This window comes from Neophocaena asiaeorientalis, unplaced genomic scaffold (genome assembly GCF_003031525.2).
Source record: "Neophocaena asiaeorientalis asiaeorientalis breed wild unplaced genomic scaffold, Neophocaena_asiaeorientalis_V1.1 scaffold137, whole genome shotgun sequence".
Taxonomy (NCBI): domain Eukaryota; kingdom Metazoa; phylum Chordata; class Mammalia; order Artiodactyla; family Phocoenidae; genus Neophocaena; species Neophocaena asiaeorientalis.
This window is the reverse complement of record NW_020171804.1, coordinates 2030850-2046332: the sequence shown is the minus strand read 5'-3', so window position 1 is coordinate 2046332 and position 15483 is coordinate 2030850. Positions and strand designations below refer to the sequence as shown.

Sequence of the window (15483 nt, the reverse complement as noted above, 5' to 3'; positions counted from 1 at the left end):
AGGATACTTAGTGGACATATAACTGATGAAATGATACACTATCTGGGATTTGCTTCAAAATAATGCAAGGGAGAGATGCGTGGGGTAAAGATAAAGCATGGTTGAATAGTTTGAAGCTGGGTGGTGGGTACATGGGGGTTTGTGACACTATTATCTTCTTAATAAAACATTAGTATCAAAAGTTGCTCCAGCTTAAAACTTTAAAGGCACACTGATTTAGACTGTTCCCCTCCCTCATTCACGGCCAGACTCACCAGAAACCTTTTGAAAGCCTGCCCTTAAGAATAACACAGATCTAGGCTGAGTGTCTGTGCCGGCTGAGTGTCTGTGCCTGCTGAGGGGCAGGGCGTGGAATGCCTGCTTCTGTGCAGTTCCTCACTGTTCCTTCTCTGGATGAAGTTCCACAGAGCTAGAGACAGGAAGAGGGCAGGTAGTGACCACATTGTATGTCCACTGCTACTATCCTCTCTGGGGCCTTGGTTCCACTGCCATATTGTTTGGCTGTACAGGTGCTAAGTGGGACACAGCTCTCTGGGTTCCTCTGGGATCTCTCCACTCTCTAGTTCCTGGCCCTAACTGGTTTCCTTCACTCCACACAGCTCTCACCGGTATCTCACTGTGACCACTATCCCCCCCCCACCTCCCTGCACCCCTACCCCGGCTTTGGCGGCTAACCCCCCAGGTGAGATACGGCCAGGCACTCCAGGCTGGCCACCTTCTTTGGAAGATGTCAGACTGGGCAATCTGACTGTTGAACTCTGTCCCTTCTCTCCACCGCACCATATGTCCAGTGTGCCTTTTACCTGCTGTGTAGGGACATAGCAGGTGGCCAACCAACCATCCCCTCAACTGAGCTCTACCCAAGGAGGGAGATGCTTCATTATAGGGACCCCTGACTCCAGGAGAATTATCTGGAAGCCCTTCTAATTTGACTTTGTTGGAAGTGGCTGATGAAGACATGTATTGTCCTTTATGGGCGGGGGTCACTATCCTCCTGTGACATGGTGATTTATAATAATAAGTATATATTATATTTGGTCTTCATCCCTGTTTCTGGCACAGAGCTTCTAAAATGCTTGGAAAGTAGTGAGAGCATAAAGGTGTCTCTTGATGTGTTAACTAGGTGGCTTTTGGACCCCACCTGGAGATGGGGACTGGTTGCCAGGGGCACAAACCTAGTGATTAGAGGGTTGGAACTTTTAGTCTCGACCCCCACCTTCCCAGGAAGGGAAGAGGGCTGGCAATGAGTCAATCACCAGTGATCATGTGTAAATATTGAAGCCTCCATAAAAACCCAAAATAATGGGATTCAGAGGCTTCTAGGTTGGTGAACACATGAAAATTTGGGGAGAGTGACATCCTGGAGATGGCATGGAAGCTCTGTGTCCCTTGCCCATACCTTGCCCTGTGTATCTCTTCCATCTGGCTGTTCATGAGTTATAATGAACCTTTTATAATAAACTGGTCATCTAGTAGGTGAAATGCTTCTCTAAGTTCTGTGAGCCAGTCTAGCAAATTAATGAAACTCAAGGAGAGGTCGTGGGAGCCTTCCATCTAAGCTGGTCTGTTAGAAGCACAGATGACAACCTGCACTTGAGACTGGCATCTGAAGTGGGTGAGGGGACAAACTAGGTGCTTAGAGGGTAAGAACTTTTAGTCCCAACACCCTGCCTTCTCAGGAAGGGGAGAGAGCTGGAGATGAGTCAATCACCAATGACCAAAAATTTAATCAATCGTGGGTAAGTAATGAAGTCTCCATAAAACCCCAAAATAATGGGATTCAGAAGCTTCCAAGTTGGTAAGATAAGCCCTTAGCCTGTGGGGTCTGATGCTATCTCCAGGTCCAATGTCAGGCTGAGTTAATTGTAGGACCTCCAGCTGATGTCACAGAATTTCTTGGTGTGAGGAAAATCCCACACATCAGAATTGGTGTTAGAATCATTACCACCCCAGGAGGCTGGCACCTCACTGTCACGCCTCTCCCTGGGATGGGGTAGAAAAGGGGGACAGAAGCAGTGAGCAGGTGGCTGAGTGAGGCAGGGGAGGAATGTCTGTCCCCGACTATTCCTTTCTTTTTTAGATTGTTGGGTAAATAGACCTTTTGTCTTCAGCCCCTTCAATCATCCCATGCCTTCCACTGACAAAGGTGGCTCCCAGTGCAGCACCTCAGAATCTGGCCTGGGAGCATTGGCTGGACCATTCTTGTGTGGAATCCGAGTCCTTCCTGAGAGGGGCCCTGGCACGGAGTGTTTCTAAAAAAACACTTTGTGTGAAGGGCAGTCGCTTCCGTGTTCAGTGTGGAGCTTGTGCTAACAATTGAGCCCTTGTCCACACAGCAAGCTGGTCGCTGCCTGCTCTGTCCCTGCACTCACCAAACACTAGTTGCCGATGTCAACGTATAAACCCGTGGTTCTCAATCTCTGCATGGCTGCTTCCACTGCATGAGATACTGCGAATCTTGCCAAGGCTTGTTCTTTATTTTTACTTCAACTTTTACCTGAATATGTCTTTTCTGAAGCAGAATGTGAATGATGCGTCAACACCACTCACCAAGCAGGTGCCGCTTACACTCTACAGCAGCTCTGAAGACATTCAAGTCAACAGCAATTTCAGACAGACTTTTCATTTGGTCCTATTTCTCCTGATTCTAACTAAGGAGTCATCATGGCTTACCTGCACATTTAGAAAATTCAGGGCAGTAAATCTTAAATTATGAGGTGCCAAGTGTAAAGGTCCCTTCAATGAGTCAATGACTCCTATGAACATATTCTTGATAAATTATCACGGGCAAAAGATGCAGAGTTCAGTACATTTTCATTGGACTACGGGCTATTGATGGACATCTACTACATAGTTAGAAGTTATTGTAAACTGAAGCCAACATTTTACTAGGGTTTATTAACCACTTGAGGAAGCTTGCTAATGAGTTGACTTGCATTCAACACACAGCCAAGTTACAGAATCCCTACTGTGCAAGTTCACGTGGACAGTCAAATTTCTTGTGCTTTTTAGAATAGATGCTCTGTAATCAAGGCATCTTTTCCGTGTCTTGTTACTTTCAGTTACTGCTATTCTTTATTTTTAATTTTGAGTATACAAAATGCATGCAATTTAACTTTACCATAATAGGTTTTGTGGAGAGTTGTTTGGTTAATCCTCGAGCGTGTGGTGGTACACAATTATGTCAATGAAAATGTGTATGATAATTATCTTCTGAAAAGATTTTAAGACATAGATGCATTTTAGTTCAAATATGACTCGTCTCTGGATGGTAAGGAGAATTTATCCAAAATTCCCTCACCTATTACATTTTGTAATTTTTCTTCATTTATCTTTCTTCATACGCTGCCTGAGAAGATGTACGGCTAGAGCGACTTGCATAAATTATTATAATAACATTATAATACCTTTAATACTCTAACCTTTATTATTCTTAATTTTATATGAGCTTTATAAAAACAGATATGAAATATATAAGTAGTTAAAAGGGCCAGAGAAGTGGAAAAGCACAGGAAGCCACATAACTCTAAGATGAGAAATGGCATTGAAAACTGGCCTCACCATTGGGGCTAAAATGACTTGACTTGGAAACATATGGTGATTGGTGAGGCCAGGGAGGGCCAGCAAGGTGCTGCCTGCAGAGTCCACATGCCACTCAGTGTGATCTGCGGCAGCCTGCATAGCAGGTATGCACTGGCAGAGGCACATGGAACTTGGTCAGGACAGCAGTGGCCAGGAGAGAGTGGGTATTGTCTGCAGGAGGGAGTGAACAGCCAGAAAGTCACTGTCAAAGTCCAGTCCCGAGGCCAGAACCCAGCTGTGGCTGGGGGGAGGCCCTTTTTGAACCAGCAGGTTCTCAAGATCCACTTTGCTGCCCTCCTCCTGCCCTGTGGGACCCACTGGCACCACCGTGCTGGCACAGATATGTCAGGGCTGAGGCAGAGGAGAAGGTAGATATCTGGCTGGAGGAGAGAAGGAAAAACCTAAAGAGTGAGTTCAGCTACAAGGAGGGATCATAATTTTTAAAAATGATAGATTCTGTTGAGAGATGGACAAAGGAAATCTAACACACACAAAGCTTGGGCTACCTGATGAGGGCATTTGGGTACATTTTGTAGTTACTGTCTGTCGAGGATACAAAGCTCTTTCACCTTCACTTTACTGAATACCCCTTGGGTTTGTGATCATCTTGTTCATTTAGCAGAGAAGAACACAGACTGGAAAGGGGAGGATGAATTTCCTCAAGTCACACAGCTACAAGGTAAAGATGGAAGGAGAGCCTGGTGTCTGAGGGGTGGCAGCTCCCAGAACAAAGTACAAGACACAAACACTGCTGTGTAAGGAAAAATAGTTGTTTCATTACTCATAGTTCAGGAAAAATACAAATATTTGTGTCTTTCTACCTTTGGGCATTTGCTAACCGCCAAGAATTCATCAAAGCTTCGAGGTTGCACAGGATTTTGTGGTCGTTTGTTTTAATTGCTTACATACATGGATTTAATTTCTTACATACACGTTCACCATGGGACAACTTCACACACTCTAGCAGTTCTGAAAATTTCCATATAAACATAATCTTTTTGAGCGTTATTTGTTTATTCCTTTTATAAAAATTGCATATGGTTTTCTATGAAACGCAGAGCATCCTGGTGAGAGACCACTTTGTGACACCGTTCAATCAGCCTCTGAGGAGCCTGGTCTGAGTCAGGTGATCTTCTAGCACAGACTCCTGGCTCTGCCCCTTCTCTTTGCTGGGGAGTCTGCCATTGCCTGCTCCCCCAGTTTGTCAGGGCTGGATGCTGCTTACCAAACTCTCCTGCAATGGACACGAACTGCTGGTCACCCCATGGAACATGCAGGTCATACAGTAGCACACACTTGCCCATTGCAGAGCTCAAAGGATGCTGATTTGAAAACCTTGAGCTCTTGTATCTTGACTTCTTCCTTCTCCCCTGAGGGCTGTCCCTTTGGGGAAGGAGAAGGTGGGCACTGCTGAGAATTTCTTGATCTTTGAGCAGGCACCCCACAGCTACTCCTCACACCAGTCTCTTCTGTAAGAGCTAGAGCAGGGCGCCTGAGTCCTTGCAAGGGTCTCCGGGGCATCTGTGCTGGAGGCCTGGGAAGGACTCTCCTCCGTCTCACCAGAAAGGGGCTCCCTTTGCTGGTTGTTGGGTGCAAATCCCATGAGGAAATCCATGTGGCCACAAGGAGGGAACAAGCCGGAGCGTGAAATTGTGCCTGTAAAGGATCGTGCCTGCATCTCCATGGCATGGTTGAGTTCTGAATTCACAGCCATCTGTCCTCCTCATTTCGTGTTAAAGGAAATAACAAATGTTTTTTATTTTTTAATGCACTTTTAGTTTAGTGATCTCTTGTTTGTAGACCATCATGACCTATTTCTATTTCGACCACTTTAGTGAGGCAAAGGTTTTGAAATTCAAGCATTGTTCAAGAGAAAGAGAGAAGATATCTTGTCTCTAAATAGAATTCTAAGAGTTAGATTTGCCTATGTCAGTTGTAGCTTTACTGCAGACCTGCGATAGGGAATTAGGAAATGGAATAAAGGGGGAGGCCAGTGACCCTTCTGACCCCCTTGGATGCGGGAGAAGGCTGAGTGGCTCTGTCCACTCTAGGCTTAGTCCCTCAGGAGAGCTGGGGGGTGGCAAGGAGGCAGGTGAAGTACAGAAAGGATTTGGCCCTGCCCATCCCCTGGGGTCCAGGCAGAGACCATTCCCCAGCGCTTCCTCAGAAAACCAGATGGTCGTACCTGGGCAGCTTCAGTGAGGGGGGAAACATTTCATCCACTTATTTATTTCTTCCTTGTCTATTTTTTTAACCAGTTATTCAGCCTTTATTTTAAAATTATGAGTGAAGATTCAAAGGAACTTGGCGCAAAGGAATCCTTGCCAAGTAATCAATGAAGGGGATGTCTCAGAAAACAAAACCTATTCAAACATGTTAGGAGCAGGAGTTTCAGGGAAAGGAAAGAGTTACAGAGCCCTCCTCCCCAGGAGCTGTGAGGCAAGTGCATTCTCTCTACTCCACCCCACTCCCCAGCCCCCAGCCCAGAAATCTCACCAGAATGCATCTCAACCTTTTGTTCCCTGATGTTCTGTTAATACTTAGAAGGCCATTTCAATTGAAAGGCTTGAATCCCATTCTGGATTTTTTAAAACCACATCCTCCCATTCAATGTCATTGCTATACCCTTCTGGAAATCCTCTTAGGTGACTGGTCAGTTGTTTAGTTGCTCTGTCTTGGATTTCTTTTTTAAATAACTACCAACCATTGATTTTGCTCCTAAAGGTGAGGCTGTCCTGGCTCAGCTAGGTTGTCTTTATTCTGTGTCTTTGACCATGAAGGTGGGGGACCTCTTGCACAGAGGAAGGAGAGAGAAAATGTGAAACAAACCACCAGAGCTGGGGCCTCCTCTAACTGACTTCTGGCATGCCCATGTGGGGCAATTACAAAGGCTACCTGGGGCCAAGGGGAAGGGATGGAGAGAAGAATTTCAGGCAGGTTTAAAACCAAGATAGCCAGACCTCTGGCCACATGTCACATACCGTCCTTCCACATGAAAATACATTCACCCCTGTGAGTCCTCCATGAAACTCCGACAATCCCTGTGCCCGATGAGTTTTCTTGAGTAAGGTTTATCTGTCCGTCTCTCATCTAACTTACAACTGTGGAGCAGGCTCTCCAGCTGAAAAGGGGAGAAATGGAGGGCCGCTGTGGCCATCAGTTCATATGGGCTCAGACCCACTGAGTGCTGCCCAGTTGTGCTCCCCCAGGCGGTTCTTCATGGCTTATGGTGAAACAGGGAAGAACAAACCTAACCCCACACTGGATCTATTCCTCTAGCTCTAACCCTCGTGCTCTGTTGCCTGTGCTTAGTCATGCTGGCTCTGGATACTTTGGAAAAGAATGTTGCCTACAGCCTGAAATATACAGGAGAGCCCATTCTTAAGGGTCTGGCCTTTAAAGGTATAACTCTTTTCCATTCATGTGGAGATAAAATGTTGCAGAACAGAGACATTTGCCTTGTTGGAGGTTTACGGGAACATCGTGACCTGACCTAGGCAGACAGCTGGAAGAATGAAGGATTCCAGCACCAAGAAGTTTGTAACCACCAGCCACATCCCCTCCCCTTTTAGTACAAAAGAAGCCTGAATCCTAACTCAGGTAAGATGGTTCTTTGGGACACTAGTCCACCATCTTCTCAGTCTCCTGGCTTTCCGAATAGAGCCGCTATTCTTTGTCCCAACACCTCTTCCCGATTTATTGGACTGTTGTGCCATGAGCAATACAAGCTCGGACTCGGTAACACTGGCTCCAGCCCCTGGGCTCTGGAGTAATCCATTTACCATGAGGAATGACCAGTTTCTAGAGCTGCGTAATTTTCTCAGCCTGATTCCTGCTGTGTAACAAGTGATCCCAAATTAGTGGCTTTGACACCACCAGGTGATAATCTCACAGTTTTCCTGCTCGCATTCAGCTCCTGGAATCCACCTGAAGGTTCTTGCCCAGGTAGCCCCCACAAGCAGTTCACAGCACGGGGACTTGCTTTCTTCCAGGCCAGGCCGAGCCCATCTCTGTGTGTCCGTGCTGTCCCTCTCTTCTCCCACTCTTAAAGGGCTCATGGGATTAGGTCAGGCCCACCTGGAGAATTGACTGATCCTAAGGTCAGCTGATTTGAGAGCTTAATCACATCTGCAAAATCCCCTCACAGCTGTCTCTTGAATTGTATTTGATTAGATAGCTGGAGGAAGACCTGTGTCCACCAGGGTCCAGGAGTCTCATTAGCTGTCTTAGCATCCTGCCCACCACATGATCCCTGGTAGTTTGGGGGTCCAAGGCCTTCATTTTGCTGTGCCCAGTTTAGTCCAAGCTGGTAGTGTTTCCATAGAACAATTCTCTTAAAAACTCTGTGTCTTTCCTATGAGATTGGGGTGCATCAGCAAATGTCAGAACCACAAATCTCTTTCTTTGAGATACCAAGTTTATCTGACTATTTGGGACATCAGTTGGAGATTTTTTTCTTTTTTTGGTCTTTTTAATTTCATTAATAATGTTTATATTTATAAATACTGATACTTTTTCCTTTGAAGCTTATCTACAGGATAGCTATAATCTCCTCTTGAATCTTTCTACTGAGATATTTTCAAGTTTCTACTAATATACTTATTGACCTATTATTACCTTACTATTTCACAACATTTTGTTTCCTTCTTGCTGGTTGAGATTATTTTCTTTATTTAGTGTCCCTTTTGGTGACTCGATTTTTCTCTTTTTACTTGGATACAGGAAGTTAGATTGAGGAAGTTACTTGAGTTAATTTCCATAGAATTATAGGAATAGCTGATCATGTGTGAGTGACCACAGTTTTTGATAACAGGATTGCTGTTTCTGGCATGGGAGGAGACGGTCTGATTTTCAGCATGATGGGATGGAACACAATCCTGAACATGTTGTGTTGAGATTTCTTGGGTAACATGTCCTCTGACTTTTAAAGTCCCCAATCTCCTCTATTAAGTTATCTCTGGTCTCAAAAGCACACCACATGACACCCGAGACTCATGTACCCTAAGAGTGGTGGGTAGGAGGGGTGGGGACAGAGCCAGCTCTAAACACAATACCTGGCCGTCCATCCAATTCTCCATCATATCTCAACTCCTGTTTCCTTCAGACCTGAAACAGTCTGTGCTTTTCTCACGCCTGTGAATTTTGTGTGATCTACATTACTCCTTCAGTTTACTTTGAATTATCAATTCTCTATTATCCTAGATCAGAAAGTCATTTTCCTTTAATAAACTCTACAAAATAATAGTTACCAGTTACATAGTACCAAAGATCAGCCTCCCATCTGCTCTTGTTTGGTCTGCCAGAGTGTGTGTGCTGACTCATTATTAAGGAAGGATAGCATCCTGATGGGGCTCCAAATCAAATTTCCCTATATTGGATGGCCATTAATATTGCCTCTTGCCCACCCTGTAAGACAAACCCAGCTGTGCATCTCAAGGATACCACTCTTTTGTCATATGATTCATTTCATGTGGGCTACGTCGAACACATGTTAAGTATTGCTCAAAGACACTGGGGGATATAAAAGGGAGTATATTTAAGATTCAGCCCTCATGGAGTTTTCCATTGCAAGGTGAATGCCAAGAGAGATCCCACTGGGAGGAGAAAGAATATGGAGCAAGGGGAGGTTCTGTGGATGACATTGGGCTCCACCTGGGCTTTAAAAGAAGGATAGAGTGTGGTCATATGGAGACTAGGGAGCCAACACTTCAAGCAGAAGAAACAATATAGATTAACTGTTAGCATTTTTCCAAGTTTCTTCCATCTAGTTTGTCCCAGTTATCTTCATAAATTCCATGAGCTGTAAATATTGTTATTATTGTTATGTTATTGAAATAACATCCTTATATTATTATCTGCAGTTATATTATTTTAGGATTTCCATAGTATAAAGGTCTTGTGCTGGATTCAGTATTCACTCTATTAGCTTATAATTCAGAAATAATTTAATCCTTCAAACATTAAAAGAGTGTTCAATGCCTATAAAGTTATCCCATTTTAGAGATAAGTCAACCTGGGCTATGTTCATATAATTAAAAACAATTAGTTTGAGCTCTCTTTACTCTAATTGGTCAGTTTCTGGGTATTGTGTAAGTCCAGAAGGGAACTTTTATTTTGACTCTTTATATTTATGTAAAAATTATGTTTAAGAATACAAGGAAGAATAATTCCAGGGTGTTTCACTATGTGTTGCAATGGTCTTTGTTTCCTTCCAGTATACTTATCTATGAACCCGTCATTTTATTGGCTCCATGGTTATAAATGTTTTCAGGAAGTGCTTTCTGAAACAATAAATACCTCTCTGCTCCATTATCAAAAAATTCCCTGCATTTCATGCCTACATTTTATTTTGGCAACATTCAGGGGAAAAAGAAAGGAGCCTTTGTTGATCAGAATTTCATACTAAAACCTGAAATTTGGGAATCTGAAAAGTGAGAATAATGATATCTTTCTTTTTATGAATATTTAGAAATGTTTATTTCCAGCCCTCACTTTGGTGAAATTTTCTATGAGTCTAAAATAATCATAAGTTTAAGAAGGAGTAACAACGTCTTTGTCCTTATAGTCTACAATGTGTTTTCAACACTTTATCCCACGTAGTCACCATGAAGTGGGCACTCTCAGCCTCATTTTCCGGTGGAGGGAACAGAGTCCTGGAGGGGACAGGTAACTTGTACCAGGTGTTAGGGCCATTAAAAAGGAGAAGTGACTCAACTCAAGGCTCTCCCTCTGTCCCCCATATTGAAAGACCATCTTTTGCCTTCAAAACAAAACAAACAAATAAAAATTCTCTTTTCTACCTCTGGGTTCAGATGACAGTTACATTTTGCCCAAGAATATTGAGCAATATCAAATGACTTTTTTTCCCCCGAACACTGGAGATGAACCACAAGTTGTTATAACAAAACTGGTCATTGCTCTCGCCAAAATATTTCATCAGCTTCTGGCGTCTCCTTATATCTTGATATGCTTATCCAGCATGACTGATGGCTTGGTTCTTAATAAGTAGGCTAGTTAGGCAGTGCAGTTAATGACAGGAGATTTTTCTTTGGCTCCAGGGCTCAGCATGCACAGACAGGACCCTGCATGAATTCCCCCAGCATGTGACGATAAGATGCTTCTAGTCTGCCAGCATCAAGCAGCTTCATTAATTAAAAACACATTGCACGTTATCACAAAAGACTGATTTTTCTAGGAAGAATTACCCTTTGGCATTTATGATGAGCATGAAGAAAAACAGATAATAAGACTACAGACATAACTTTCCTTAATTTAGGACAGCAAATATTTAAGATTAAGATTAAGACTTCAGGAAAGAGAGCCTTTAGTTATCATTCTGCAAAGAAACTATTTGGGACAGTTGTTTTTCTTTGTTTAGGCTGGCTCTAGAAGGTAAACATTTACTCAGCCATGTCGGGTATCTGTGATTTAACATGATAGAGCCCTAAAGTTTAAAACACACAACTGAGTACTTCACCCTTTTGTGCTTAAAACAAAACAATGCAAAATCAACAATAAGTGGACTAATAAAAAGTTTACCAAGCTGCCAAACACTGAAAAAGAATCTAGCAAAATCAAGATGTCTCTTTGAAGGAGGCTACTGATATTTTCAGCAGGAAGTGCAGTGTTCTGAGGCTGGGTTTTAAAGCAGTATGGTATTAAGATGACCTACCTCATAGCACTAATATAGAACTTAAGAGAATCTGGAATCCAAAGCCACAAGATTTGACTGACTTGGATGTCCAACTCTATGTAACAATTTCGAATGTCCTGCCAAGCAGTTTTGTAGTTCCTGCTTCAATTTCACCCCAGACCTCATTACATTACAAAATTTGCGTTTAAACTAGAAGAGTTCCAACTGACAAAGCATCCTCCTTAAAAAGTTGAAGTGATGCTTTTTTACTCCCTGGTGTAAACCATTTCTACTTGAAAACGTCTACCATCTCCCACCCAAATGTTCTTTCCTCCACACTAAGTATCCTCTATGAAGTCTACTTCCCATCAGGTGGAAAGACATTTAGCAGTCACCATCTCTAAGAACAGTCACCACCCTCATGGCAAGGATTTTGCACTCAATAGTTCAGAGCCCCCCAGGCACACTATCAATGGTGACAAAAGGTGTGGAGCCTCTTTTTGTACAGACTGGATTTGTCACAGATTTACGAAGTCAAGAATTCTAGATGAAGTTTTTCAGCCTTCACCTGAAGGTCATGAAAAATATGGTGGGGATCCACAGCAACCTCATAAGCTGCATATTGTTACCAGAATTAAAAGTACAAAAAGACGTCCATATTGGGAGAAAGATTTAATAAGGATGCTTGGGTTACAAAAAGCACATACTCCTCAAGTTCACAAGAATATCCCTTTGGTGAAGGCAAAACTGAAAGCGGTTAAACATTTGATAAGAATCAAGCCCCTGAAGCTGCCACGAGTTTTCCCAATGGAGGAGAACATGGCCAACACGTGCCTCAAGAGCACTGGGGAACTGATGGGGGCGTGGCTTCAGAGCCCTGAGCACCAGGAAGAAAAGAAGTCCTGATGGCCTGGCAGCTTCAGAGTAAAAAGTGCAAGTCATTTCTATGTAAAGATGGTGAGAAAGTGTTCTCATTAAAATATGTTTTAAATTCTAGTCATCAAAAGAAATATAAAGATATTTTCCAGATCCCTTCAGTATCTGGGGTCTCTTCTTCACATGTGGCAGTTTGCCAGTGACCCAAAATCAAGCGCAATAATCCAAGAGGAAGCACAATGAAGCATCGCATTCTTAGATATCTACTATGTACTTATATTAAAGTGGTCTTAGTTGAGTTTAGATGTTTGTCCAGAGCTTTCATGGTATTTCCATTTCTGAGATGATGACGTGCCCTGTGCATTATCTATGTGCCCTTGCTATAAGGTCTATGTTGACCTGCCTTTTATGTCCTGTTGCAGATCCTGGTGGACAAATGTTCAAGCAGCTGCCTTAACTCTATACTTACCTGTTGTATAAGGAAAAGTAATTGTAGGATTTCCTACTTACAAAGTTATGACCCTGAGATGGAGTATTTGCATTAGATACATCAAACACTAGGATCTTTACATTTTTTCCTCCCTTAATGTCTATTTTGATCCAATATAAACAAAGTCTGGGCATGGTATAATATCAAACCACTATACACGTCTATAGGTTGCTTAAAGACTATCCCAAAGAGGGAAATTCAGGGAAAATTCCAGTATAATTTAATTGTTCATATTATATTTAAACAAAAGCAGATGGTTATATTTTATAGACTTTTGCTCTATTGAATGACTTGTTTTGGCACAATAGAAAGCCACGTAATGCTCAGACTGGGGACCAGGGTGAAATGGTGTTGTTTATGTACGTGGCAGAGGAAGATCTGAGCATGAAGGTCAACTAGGTGTAGACTAATGTTGGTTCCCTTTTATTTATTAAGTGAAATTGACATGCCTTAGATGACAGGTAAAGCTACACAACTTTTCCCATCTTGGCTCTTGTGACACTTCTCTGCAACTTTCACATTACACTATTAGAACTTTCATGTTACAACTTTCACATTATGGCCATACCTCTAAAATATACCACATGGCCTCACTTTCCAATCTTTGCTTATACATTTTCCTGTTCTAGAATGCTCTTTCATTGCTGCATGTATGTGAATACTCTCACCATCCTACAGGCTCAGAGTAGAATGCTTAGATCAGCCCCTCAATACATAGCCATTAGGTTCACTTTTATGTGGGTGCTATGCTGGACTTCCTTATGATTTCCTTTCTCTTGGTGCATAGCCTAGTACCTGGTTTAGTTGACAAGTTGACTCATCTCTGGGCTCATGGGATTGATGTGGTCCTGCCCTATCGCAGTCCTGTGCGCTGGGCTTGGAAATAAGAAAGAGAGTAAGACGCTACAGTTGTTGCAGAGAATACCAAGTTGAGTTCAAATACAAATTGTTTCCCCTCACTGATTTTCACTTGAATGGCACTTTACAAAAACTAATTTTGATACATGTTCCCTCTTTTCTATTAGCACTTCAAAGTCAACTTTGTGTTTTCTAAACTAAGAAAATCTTTCTGATTGGAATCACAATCTCTGATATATCATTTTCCATGTACTACTGCCTGGGACCACTTCAGGGAATCTTGACAGCATGTAACTAACTTGTATCTCAGTTTCCTCATCTGCAAAATAGGAACAACAATAGTACCAAGCTCATATGTTTGTTATCCCAGCTAAATGAATTACTACTTCTAAGTGCAAAATCTCTATGTAATATGCATTATATAAATGTCAGTTAAATAAATTCCTTTTATTCTTGTGGGTAGGGAAACATTTTCATGAATTTTAGATGTTTCTTATCCTTATTTGAGCAATCCCAAGCTTATTTCCACACATATAAATCCTAGTTATCCTTCAAGGAAAAGAGGGAACATTGGAGTGGTAGAATAGTAAAAACAAACAAACAAAATTCATATTGTAATCAATTTGACTCCATAAATAACCAAACTTATGCCCCTGCACCAGTTACCCAGTGAATTTTCAACTTCATATCATTAATATGTAGATAGAATTAACTACTTCCTATGTTTTTTGGAAAAATTAAATAATCACAACTTATCATCTGGGCCTTTATTAATCCAAAATACATTTATTGAAAGCCTAATATGTAAGAGTACTATCTTAAATATGGGGTCTCAAGACTAAATACTATAGTCAATGATCCTCCTCTTGCGGAAATTATTTTCTAGTTAGGGAAGATCAATGATAAACAGTAGTAACAAAGCAACCACCAATCAAATGAAATGGAACATTGGAATGTAGGGGAAGAATTTAACATAGGATAGTCAGAGACGGCTTTTCTGAGGAGGAGCCATCTAAGCAGAGACCAGAGCCTCTGGAAACGGGCAGGTCTGGTGATGATTTGGAGAAGAGCATGTCAGGGAAGAACAACAAGTGCAAAGACTCTTGGCTCAGTGGAGGCCAACCAAAAGGCAGCTGACTTAGCTTACAAGCTGGAGAGCTGATTAAGGGAACGTGGGTGGAGGCTGAGACAACTGCTGACGTGAGCCCCACCCACTTTGTCAAAGCCATTAGATTTTATTCTAGGTATAATGGAAAGGTTTAAATAGGTACAATTTACATTTTTAAGAGGAAGTATGACATCCATGTATAGAATAGAATGTAGGAGGGCAAAAGGAGAATCAGGGAGACTAGCAATGAGGACATACTGCAATTGTCCAGGTGAGAGATGAGAAATAGTGAGGTAGAAGTACTCTAAAAAGGCAAATTAAGCATAATTTGCATAACTAGTCATAACACAAAGATGTGTCATGGATTGAATGGCTCAGAGACAGAGTGGTATGAAGTGTAACTCCAAAGTTTTGTCCTGAGCAAATGGGGACATGCTGATGAAATTAATAATACAGACATACTTCTGAGATATTTTGGGTTCAGTTCTGGACCATTGCAATAAAGCTAATACAGCAATAAAACTAGTCACATAAAATTTTGATTTTCTAGTACATATAAAAGTTGTGGTTACACTATAGTCTATTAAGTGTGCAATAGCATTATGTATAAAAAACAATATATGTACCTTAATTAAAAAATATTCTATTGCTAAAAAATACTAATCATCATCTGAGCCTTCAGTGAGTTGTAATCTTTTTGAAATAGAAATATCAAAGATTGCTGATCACAGATCACCATAACAAATACAACAATGAAAAAGTTTGAAGTATTGCAAGAATTACCAAAATGTAACACAAAGATACAAAGTGAGCAAATGCTGTTAGAAAAATGGTGCTGATAGGTATGCTCAATGCAGCTTAACAAACCTTCAATTTATGGAAAACAGTTATCTGCAAAGAGCAATAAAGCAAAGTGCAATAAACAAGGAACGCTTG

At 41.9% G+C, this 15483-nt stretch overlaps 1 pseudogene; it reads left to right on the top strand.

Moving 5' to 3' along the window:
• Window positions 1–11624: 11624 nt before the first annotated feature.
• On the top strand, window positions 11625–12121 carry LOC112401859 (39S ribosomal protein L30, mitochondrial pseudogene; annotated as a pseudogene).
• Window positions 12122–15483: the final 3362 nt, after the last annotated feature.